This window comes from Sinocyclocheilus anshuiensis, unplaced genomic scaffold, assembly GCF_001515605.1.
Source record: "Sinocyclocheilus anshuiensis isolate Anshui unplaced genomic scaffold, SAMN03320099.WGS_v1.1 scaffold299, whole genome shotgun sequence".
Classification (NCBI taxonomy): Eukaryota; Metazoa; Chordata; class Actinopteri; order Cypriniformes; family Cyprinidae; genus Sinocyclocheilus; species Sinocyclocheilus anshuiensis.
Window position 1 is genome coordinate 51,273 of NW_015552565.1, and position 11,853 is coordinate 63,125.

Below are 11,853 nucleotides of genomic sequence, written 5' to 3' on the forward strand. Positions count from 1 at the left end.
TAACTTTTATAAAGAATATCTCTTTGGGTTTGAGACTTTAGTCTTTGCAACTTTAGGGATCTTATCTATGCACGAACAGCTTGTAACACTCCAAAGAGAAAGGAAAACTTGAAATCGCATCATATCACCCCTTTAAAAAACGTAACGACCTTATTATTTTATTATTTTAATGAGGGTGTTTTCTTCAGGACAATTGTATCATCTCGACAATAATTGACTATCAAACTCAGGAAAAAAAATTCATAGGTATGTACTGCAATTTTATTTTTTCATTAAAAGATGAAATTAATAGATCCAGTAATTGATCATCTCATTGACCCCTTTGCTATTTTTTTTGTATGCACTGGGTTCAGAGAGCAAAATGGTTACCAAACACTGTGCAAAGTGGTAACAGTGAGTCCTTTTGCACACTTGGAGGACTTTCGGGGTAAACTATAGGTCATCCTGTTACACTGACCTAAGACCAGTGCATAATCCGAATCCAGATGGAAATTATTTAACATCAACAGCAGCGATTGCCTCAGATCAGTGGTCAGGAGACACTCGCTATCAGATCAGAACTCCAGCTCGACCGCTGCAACCGGCCAATGAGTATAGATCTGAAACGCTCTCTTGAGACCTGAACGATGGCATACACACTCACAAAAACACACACGCACAGAGCAAAATAAACAGAATGACCCTCATGGGCATGTGAAAAATAAGCAAGGTTTCACAAAATACCAAAGTAGGTCATTGATTTATTGAGTGCAAGATCCATAGTATTTTTCCCCCTTTCTCTGGTCTCCAATCTTCCCATAAAGTAGAAAGACAGGATCATAAAAGCGAGGAAAAAGTGACTTGCACGCAAAGAGATGACATTACATTAGCCGCAGCTTCTCATATCCAAGTAACAATGTTCAGTTATCTATATGATAATGGAAGACGTCTGAAACCAAACAATATGAAGATGCACACAATCATGTGGACATAAAAGCCCAAAGCCTTGAGACTAAATCATGTGCACTGCAGTCTGCTCAATAGACGCCTCACGACTTTGTTTGTTTGCTTGTTCTGGGTTGGAAGACAATAAACTCCTCTCAACAAAGACAGCTGTTCTCCTTTGTATGCTGGCTGCGACATCAGTTCATGGATTGTGAGATTCAGTCACATTGATATGTATATAGCCACATGGGAAGGACAATAACGGCCTCGATACAGTAAAAACAAAGTGTGTACTGAAGATACAGATCTATATTTACCTACAGCCTCTATATGCAGATGGTTGTGTGAAATCAACCTGGCATGTTGTTCTCTTGTCATCGCTGGAATTCAAAATCAACAATGGTGTTCTGGAATATGCGTTTTCATAAGAGAGAGAAAATCCAATTTTCATGCAACAAACACCTAATTGGAGTGGATTATTTGTGCCCTATTTGGCAGCGAGACAATAAATATGATGAATTTCTCTGCTTTTAAAGTCTACATGTATCTTTGTCAAAAGTGTTAGGCCTGAGGCTTTTTAAGGTAGAAGTGTGGGAGGCAAATGCACACATTTCAAGACAAGAGAACATGGATAGAAGACTAAAATTAAGATAAAGACAATACAAAAAAAGAGGATAAGTGACAGGAGATAAAGATGAAGAGGTGGTAGACAAAAGACAGAGAGTGATGAAATATCAAACTTATTTGTACAACGCTTGCTCAAACTCTGCTTGTTTAAATTCATGAAATGGCATTTTCAACAAGGGTGAAAATTCATTTTATTCATCAAGAAAGTTGGCATTATAAAACAGGATGGAGAAGAGTGCTGGAAAATAAAGGGACTGTTGACTGCACTTGAAAAGGAACAACTGAGAGAAAGGCATTTCATTATGATGAAAAATGTATAGAAGGTAAACATAAAGATGCACAAAATATAAATTTTATTCTTTGACAGCAAAGCCATTTATAATTTACCAAATAATTATTTCAGATAAATGCTGTTCTATAACATTGATAATAATAATAATAATAAGAAATCTGTCTTGGGCACCAAATCAGCATATTAGAACTATTTTTGGAGGATCCTGTGACACTGAAGACTGGAGTAATTGTTGTGGAAAATTCAGCTTTGCAATCACAGGAATAAATTAGATTTAAAAAATATTAAAATAGAAAATAATTATTTTAAATTGTAATAATATTTCACAATATTAGTGTTTTACTGTATTTTTGACCAAATAAATGCAGCCTTGGTGAGCATAAGAGATTTATAAAAACAAACAATTATGGATATTTAATTGTGCATGCTCCTTTTACCCTGTTTTTCGATTTAGGTATTTTTAGATTTCCCCTGTTTTTAGATAACTATTGCCTTGGCATATCAGCTAGAAATTTGATAATGTATCCTTTCAAACCTTTCAGGATAAAGTGCACAGACGAATTGTGCACAATTTGACCTAGAATGTGTGAAAGTAAATAGTGTCAAATGTTTTGATGTTGACTATAAACACAACACATCCATTTAAGACACATATCCACACAGAGCTGGAGAGAAGGGTTGGAGCGCAGGGTCAGACAGATCACAAAGCGTTTTCCATTCACAGTGAACACAGAACCTTTTTCACCATGATCACAGCGGTGGATGCCACCAGCACTAGGGATCTAATCAGCAACATCCTCAACCATTCATTGCAAACAGCGTCAAACCGTTCCTCCCTGTATCTTTATTCCGCTCCACCCTGTCCGTGGCATCCTTTCAGACTAGATTCAGGTCAACAGCAACAAACGCAGAGAGTGTCCTTTCATCAGGCATTGTTTGGCTTGTGTCTTTCACACTAGGGAAACACAATCAGCGGGTAAGAAGAAAGACAAGGGAGACGGAGAGAGACCATAAAGGGAGCTGATTTTTCTCTTGGCTCATAAAATGTATTATTAATCCAATTTTTACATGGGCCCTTAAATTTGGCTCAACAGGGGAGGGGGAAAAAACTGGATTGAGCAAATTAATGAGGTAAACGTAATGATCTGAGATGATCAAAGGCAATCGGTGTTGAGCAAGTACAGGCCACCAATTAGGAAAATAAGCCCAGGAACGGACTTAAATATGCACCACGGCAAACAATGAAAGACAGGGTCGGCAGGAACGCACTAATTTCCCTAAACGCAATAGTTGAGTTATGCAGCAAGATGACTCAGAGTGTGGTGGTTAAGGACAGAGATTAGAGGAGGAACGCAGAAACCTTGAAATCCCACAAGACCACAAGAACAATCGGTTTTGAAAAGGCACAATGTGATGAGCCGCTATTCAGCAAACTCTTTTGAGCGAACACTCAAGTGTTGCAAATCTGACACCACAAAACGGGAGGTGAAATAAATAAACAAATAGATCAATGAAGTTAAAGTCTTTGTGAAATTTTAAAAATGTTCCTGGCCTTTGTGATGAAGAGCATCAACTCTTGACTTGCATTCAGGAACACTTGCTTGTTGCTTTCAAACGACAAATGCTCGTCATTATTATTCAGTGTGATAGAAGCGTGCCCTCTCATTTATTCTTGATTGATCAAAGTGTCAAGGCAACCCAGCCCTCACACTTTCACTTTCAACAGAGGACCTGTCAAGTGTTTCTGTGTGATAGAGGAGCACTGTCACCAAACTGTCCACAGCAAACATTTTAACAGAAGCTAGCTTTCATCCTCTACCACGTACAGATTCACACAGAGCTTGGAGTTTACTATTGATGACCAATCAAGTGATAAACAGTCTCACATAGATTAAAGGGCATAAGGTCTGGTCCACATTACTGTTTATTCTGGCCATTCGCTTAGACAGGAAGAGACCATCTGACTGACATGTAAAGCAACCAACTCAAACCAGTTTGATTTGTGTGCCACTTAGGCTTAGGTTTATCTGAAATAGAAAACACAAATATAAACAATCACAGAAATTACTAAACAAAAAACAATTATGTATATCCTCAAATAATTTCACAGAAATGACAAAACATAACAGTTTCTAAGAAAGTAGGTGTCATTCATTAATAACTGATAATTGTGTTTTTTTTTTTTACAGTACAGTATGTGGGCAGAAAAGGTTCTCACTTTCTTCAGGATTCAAAACATGCGTACATGAAAAAAAAAAAACTTACATCAATTTTGTTACTCTTAAATTGAGACTTATTGTAAGGTCACTTACCTATTCAAGTTTCTAATAATAATAATAATAGACATAAAAATCCGTCTTAACACATTTCATGTTTCTAAGGCGACCAGGAGTCTGTCTATTATTCTATTATTATTACTTTGAAACAACTTTGTAAGTTGCCCACTAGTCAAAGAGTTTTAAAAAGAAAAACTACTTTTATTTCAGAGAAAGAAAGTGCTCCACATTAAGCTGTGTCAAAAGGGATAAGTCGGATCACTGGACAAAATTCAAGAAATTAATACTTTTATTCATCAAGAATGCTTTAAATTGATTAAAAGTGGCAGTAAAGTCACTTCGGTAACACTTTAGTATAGGGACCAATTATCACTATTAACTAGTTGCTTATTAGCATGCCCCTTATTAACATATTGGCTGTTTATTAGTACTTATAAAGCATTTATTCTGCATGACCATATTCTACATGTCTAATCCTACCCAATACCTAAACTTAACAACTACCTTACTAACTATTAATAAGCAGCAAATGAGGAGTTTATTGAGGCAAAAGTAATAGTTGATGGTTTGTTAATAGCAAGAATTGGACCTTAAAATAAAGTGTGACTACAAATTCTATTTCTATATCATGTGTCACTGAAGAGTTGAGTAATGGCTGCTGAGAATTCAGCTTTGCCAGCACAGGAATAAATTACATTTTAAAATATACTAAAATATGAACATTTTATTTTAAATAAATGCAAAATACAAACTTTTGCTGCACATTATTCACATTTTCACTTTCACGGATGGATATATTAAAAGGGTGACACCCACTGACACACTGTGGCCCACAGTTTATCCTAAATTTAGAAGAAAAAGCAAATAGCCTAAAAAAGGTGCAAACTTACTGGTGAATCATTAAAGGGCTCATATGATGCGATTTCAATTTTTCCTTTCTCTTTGGAGTGTTACAAGCTCTTGGTGCATAAAGAAGACATATGACCCCTTTAAAACATCTCCACAAGGTTAATGAACAAATCCCTCTGGACGCAAGGTTAGTGAAAGAGACCCAAACTCGTCATAATAATAAATAAAAAAAAGTTCACTGAACATATTCCACAGCTTTCTGGATGTTTGCATGTCCCAGAATAGCTCATTTATTCAGAAGTTCAGAGAGAGGGCGGGGGAGGGGGGCATGAAGCTGACCTGCCACACAACTGGAACTGCCAGGAATGATCCTCAGATCCTATCCAACTAAACTCAAACACTGGACCCCACTAGAAAGAGTTCAGCAAGCGCTTAGAACCAATAAGCACACAGCACAGATGCACTCGTATCCAATCAGAGACCCGTACGAGCCCCGAACTGGGGCAGGGAGAGAGAGCATCATGGGTCGCGCGCAGCTGTGCGGATGTCTGGCCCAAAGCCACCAGAGTGACAGCCTGAACACATGGCCAGTGCTTCACTGCTGGGCTGCCTACACAATCTGAGCCCAGAAACTCAGTTAATTTGTTCTCACTGCATTTTTTTTTTTTTTCCACCCCTCATGATAATGACGACCTGTCCCAGATTCTGTGGTTATGAGAAGAATCATATCAGTTGTATGTCAAAACACAATCACAATGCACTTTGCAGACGGCTCGCCAGAGGAGAGCAGCGGGGAGAGATATCTCTCAATTTGCCAACAATTGAATATTTTATGGTTTCGTAAAGAAACTTAGTGTCTTTCATCCATTCTAATCCTGACCTCAAAATTGGGGTATTTTGGTTCCCAATCTATTTCTGCTGTTCTATAAGCCAGCTTCTGCATGGTTAAGTAGAGACAATGTTAAGACAAGCCTTTTAAGCCCATTAGCCTTATAATTCATATGTCTTGGCAAATGCTATTCAGTGTAGTCCAAGATCTGCTAGCACTATCTTCCTGCTGGCTTACTGGAGTGGGAGAGAGAGGGAAAGAGAGTAAGTAAGAGAGGTGGGAGGAAGTGCACGCTTTTCGCTCATGCTGAAGAGAGAGAGAAAAAGGGAGAGAGAAATGAAAAAGGAAAAGTATGCTCTAGCAGGCTGTCACGTTGAAGAATTTGTTTACCGTTTCCTGTCCTGTGATCAACACACAGTTCAAACGGACAACAGAGGAGATGCGGTGGGTGAAAAGGATTCTGATCTATTCTTCTGTTCCTGAGTGTCAACATCCTTTTAAAGGGACAGTTCACCCCAAAACAAAAATTCTGACATAATTTACTCACCCTCATGTTGTTCTAAATCTATGTGACACAAAAGGAAATATTTTTCAACAATGCTATCAAATGACTTCAGAAAACGAGTCACTTTTATGAGTTATTCACGCATAAAAACTTAAGACATGAGGCAGTGGACCTAAAGAAATGCAAGGTCTAGAGACGGTTTGACCTTTTTTTGTAACCTAAAGGCTGTGTTTTTAGAATGACATGAGTTTGTGAGACACTGAAAAAGATGCAATCGCAGCAGTCAAACAGTGAAACAAGTTTTCAGTCCCCATTAAAATGGCATGGAAAAGAGCAGCTTGAAACTAAATGACGGTGAGTGATTGAAAAAACAAAACAGAAAATGAAGTCCTGGCTCTCAGAAATTCCCCATAGGAAGCACTCAAAAACTTTTCTTGTTCTATCTGCTTTCCTTTTCATTATTGAGTTACACTCAGTCAAACAGCCATGGTTTTTTTTTTTTTGAGTGTCAGTTCAGATGTGGCCTTAGGGATAAAGGACCATACCTGGTCTATAATACTGTCGTGCCTGAATGATGTATTCACAGAACCGGTTAAGTGATAATCTGAAGAGCAATGTGAATTTATCTATCTGAATGACGGGGGCAAATGAGTGAGAGTGAGAGAGAGAGAGAGTGTGAGTGTGAGTGAGTGAGTGAGTGAGTGAGTGTGTGAGTGAGAGTGTGTGGGGGGGAGAGAGAGGGAGATGGAGAGAGAGAGAGAGAGAGAGAGAGAGCATGCACAGTGATTTTTCTCTCCCTCCCTGCAATCGGAAACCAATCCCTGATACTGCATGGAGATATGGAGAAACTCTACGACTAACACAGCCTAAAATAACTATTACAGCATGATATTTTCAATGAGTGTTTTTTTTCAATGGGAGTTTCTATTTGAATTCTGGTTTTAAAACCAGCAACATCCAAGATCTAATGTCTGGTTATGTACTTAGAGAAGAATTCATTCAGAACAAAGTCAATGGGTTTTAAATGAAGAAACAAATTCTCTCTTAAAAGAGACTCTTACAAGTGCCTGAGAGAGGAGAAAAATTAGGGGGAAAAGACTCATTATGCAAATTATGACGGAATTATGAGGCAAAGCTTTGTGGGTAATAGCCAAAACTCACTCCATGTACAGTGTTAATAAAGGTTTGCCAAAAAAGGAACAGCCTCGGTGCATTCAACATGACCCCACTAAAAAGAAAAGCTGAATTCATTGACAAAACAACAAATATCATTGTGGATTTCCATCAGAATTCTTAGGAACTTTTTTGCTTGTTTAGCCCTTGTCTTCCTATTACATTACATTTCATTCCTATAATAAATTATAGAAATCATACCAGTTGATTATCTGACTACTTTATCACAACGTTTATGAATTTGTGAACACTGAAATCAATCACCAACGTATTAGAGCCAACACAGTAATATATTACTTACTCGAGCAAATTACTCCTCTCCTCTCAACACAAGACAGCGTTAATTTTTCATTAGATTTATGTGTGAACAGCTGGATTTTATGATGGAGTTCACTGCGATCTGTTTTACACCATTAAGAGCCATTCAAAAATTTTAAAATCATACCTTTTATGTTCAAGTCAAATTTGCAAGTGCAAAAAAACTGTACATAGAAAGATAGATTGTACAGTACATGCCTAAAATTATAAAATGATGATGGATGTAACAATTTGAACATGCACATCTCAAATTCCTGTTTCGAGAGATTTCATAAAGTTTCATTTTATAAGTCAAATAACATTCACGTCTTATTTAAATGTCAGAGCCTTATGTTTCCCCAAATTGATTAAGTGATTTTCAAACCAACAATTCAGAGATGCTTTTGCTAATATAATGGTTTTCCTATACTAATTAACAGGATAAACATTAACTTATTTTTCAAAATAAGCCACTTTGTTTAACACTATGGGAATACATAACTTATCATAAGTGCTTATCAACTGACCATTGCACACCTGTCTTCTGTTCATATTAGGTAGTTTAATTTTTCAACAGAGCAATAAAGTTTTTTTATTGTGTCCTATAACTATATTTTAGAATTGCAACATTACAAATGTATTATTGTTTTAGTTTAATTTTGAGTGTTTATTCTACTTTATATTGTTTCCAAAACAATTAATAGCCTGTGGGCTTGCAGAAAACATTTCACTAACTCTTCAAAGTGACAAAGCTGAATTGGGGGGAAAAGCATCAAGTATATTATCTTAATAAATGCACGTGTGCACATATAGCCAAATGTAGCTAAATGAAAAGGAATCAATTCTGAGCTGATGAGAATGGTTTAACTGACTGCTTATGGATTGCGATCTGCTGCGGTTTGAGGCAGGACTCAGGAGTGATCGAGTTGCTGATGAATAGAGAGAAACGCGCTCTAATCCCAGATGGATTATTATGATTATGGCAAGGGGAAAGATCGCGGAGCCCGTTAACTTCGCTCAACAGGCAGTCACGCGAGCCGCGGCTCTGAGCGCGCTCATACCGACCACCAAAACACAAGCACATATCACAAGTTTAAAGTTCAATGCGGTCTCAATTCACTCACCTAATGCCGTGTACGGCTTCGTCCGCGTGTCTCGAAGGAAAACGACCCTCCGGGAAAGGTGAACAGGGTCGGGGATGTTTTATTTGGGTTGATTTGAGCTGGTCTCTGAAGGACGAGGTGAAATCACGGGGCTGGTCACACAAACAACAACGCCAGAGCAAATTACAAAAGGCAAAGACTTGGGGGAGGAGAAGTCCATTTGTTTCGTGTTCTAAACAACAGGCTCTGAGCCAAGAGTGGTTACCTTAGCGCCGATACTCGGTTGAGCAAAGCAAATATGTCAAAACTGGACCATTTAAATCCAACACACTGTGCTTGGCTAAAGCGCTACATGCAGTTCAAAGCAGTTACCTGAGGCGCATCGCGAGTTACAGGCGACACGACATGTAAGAGCTTTCAGAATATCATTCTCGTAACGAGTTTCTCGTTCAGGCAATGTCAGATATTTCCGTCTAAACGTAGGCTGTAAGTCATATCCCGCACTCGAAGACTGCATTTGGGATGTCTAAATATGAGTGAGCGTGTAGGTCAGTTTTGACACACTTTGTTATTCAATCACAGCTGTCCTCAGCCGCTCTTGTACGCCTTTACTGGGGGTCTAATTAGCGCGAGCCCCTCCAGGTGCCTTATATTAAGGCGCATGTGCAGCACGAGCGGTTTAAGAATGTCAATAACCGTCACGTCATATTCTCTCGCGTGCGACAGTGGCTTGGCTACGCGTGAATCTCTGTAATACTGGCTGAAATTACTGTCGGGAAATGGGGAAATACTTTATACCTGTGTGCCGGTGGCGCAGGGGTGCGCACAGGTGTTCACCGCGCGCCCGTCATGAGCTCGTGGCAGTTTCCCACACGCGCCCTGTTTGTTTGAATTCACCTGTGAGCATCTCTACTACACAACAGGCTTGTGTAGGCACATATTTTCAGCTGTACTTAAAATGTGTTTATTTAAATATTCAGGTGTTTATGTTTATAATTACTGATACTCATTTATTTCATAGTAGGCTGAAGTATTCATAACAGTTTACCGGCTCAATGTAAAAGGAACCACAACATAATAGCTATTTTCAGAATGAGCCATGAACTCCGAGACAAGGCATTTGCTTACAAATCTGCACGTTAGATTCCTAAAATGAAATTTGCTACCGGGTTGATTTCATCTATCCAAACAAACATCCGTGGATTATTTAATAAGGTCTGCGTTTAATGCAATTTATTATTTGAGTGAAACATCACATTTCATAGAGCTTTTGCTCAGGTTTATTCAGTGATTAAAAATGATACTTTTTTACTTCATTATCTCATTTGAGGAATTAACAATGGGATTTTCGCCCTTTGCTTACCTACACGTGTGTATCAATTAGACGCGTACAAGTCTGTTTAAATTAAGCAGCAAAGGTGTGAATAGGTTTTTCACGCATACAGTAATAAATACATAATATAAGGAAATATATCAGTCAATTACTATTTGTCAGACAATTATAACTCTTGTTATTTCATTGTTAATACAGACGTTTGCTGTAGCCTAATTGAGAGACCCTCTTTGAAAACAAATCACCCTCAAATTCTTTAAATAGTGAACTTGAACCCTAAGAACTGAAAAGGCATCGATGGTATTGTCCCATGTTGTTAGACGATCAGGAAAGTCAAGGTTTAAAAATGAAAGCAAACATAGCTGGGGTATTTTCGTTATGTTGTGGGTTTTTACAAAACAAGAATGAGGCTAGCCTGCTTCTAGGCAAATTAGTTAAGAGCAGTTATTTAAGGTGAAAACAGCACAAGTCAAATAGGAAAAGCTCAATGTTTACAGGTTAAATTATAGCAGAATATTAAAAAACCTAATGCTTAATCTTTACAACGTAGTCATTTATAGCATTTTGAATTTTGTCTGCACCGTTAATAAGCCATATCTAATCTGCTGCATATTATATTTTATGATACATTCATGTGTATTTATAACATAACATGTAAGAAAATGTAGGTACAGCATGTAAATCACATTGAGAGGCTTGAGAGGATATTTTTACACAGACTCCAGTGCTCAGAAATAGTCATAACTGACCTCTAGCGGTGGATAAGTTTTATTGCAGGCAGTAGTGAATTGTTCATTGACAGTCAAACTGCAGGACTCTCTCTCTCTCTTTCTCATGCACAGTCATGTATAGCTCATTGCCACGTCGGAAACACGGATCCGTCTCTTCCATTCCAAGCAAAAGAATGAAGGAAACAGTTTTAAAAGACACGCAAATTATGCATCCTGCGTCCTGTTCAAGCTGAACCATATCAGCGTTTTCCATCCGAGAAACTGCCCAGAACTAATCCTTCAATTTCTTACAGTCAGTGACACCCTCAATTAACTGTTTGGATTCATTTTACTCTCTCATGTGACAGGCTGTAACAAACCTGCTATCTGACCTTACATAAAACCATCTACTGTTATTTAAAATAAATAAATAATTTATACATTTAACAAAAAATAAAGCATGACGTTATTTAAAAAAATAGAAAATACGTAAAACAAAATAAAATAAAAAAATCATATGAATAATAAAAGTATGATCTGAAATGTTTAGAGAAAAAATATATTTTCTACAGTTTTATGTAGGTCTAAAGCACACTAAGTTCTCACTCTCAGAAAAATAAATAAAAACTGATACAAAAGCTGTCACTAGGGAAGAACCCTTTCAGAAGGTACTAATATGCACCCTTTAGATGTAAATAAGGTACAAAAGGTACCGCTCCAGTGACAGCTTTTGTTTTTTTCTGAGAGTGAGGCCTATATGAATATATAACTATTGATAAAGTGATAAATGTGAGCCTTATACAAAAATATTAGTTATTTTAATTAAAAAATAATGTTAAAAATTACTCAAGAAGAAACTAATGTTAACTGGTTAACTCAACTACCTTACCATATTCAGTTACACTATATTATAAAATAATATACTGGGGGGGGGG

At 37.5% G+C, this 11,853-nt stretch overlaps 1 long non-coding RNA gene across 1 annotated transcript in view; it reads right to left on the reverse strand.

Moving 5' to 3' along the window:
• LOC107664861 (uncharacterized) overlaps positions 1–9,559 on the reverse strand; it is a 22,791-nt gene extending 13,232 nt beyond the window's left edge. Inside the window, exons 1-2 of the long non-coding RNA XR_001631497.1 lie at positions 9,141–9,559; positions 8,897–9,027 (exon numbers count right to left, since the gene is read on the reverse strand). This is a non-coding gene — a long non-coding RNA (uncharacterized LOC107664861). The remainder of the gene's footprint in view (positions 1–8,896; positions 9,028–9,140) is intronic.
• Between the last annotated feature and the right edge of the window lie 2,294 nt (positions 9,560–11,853).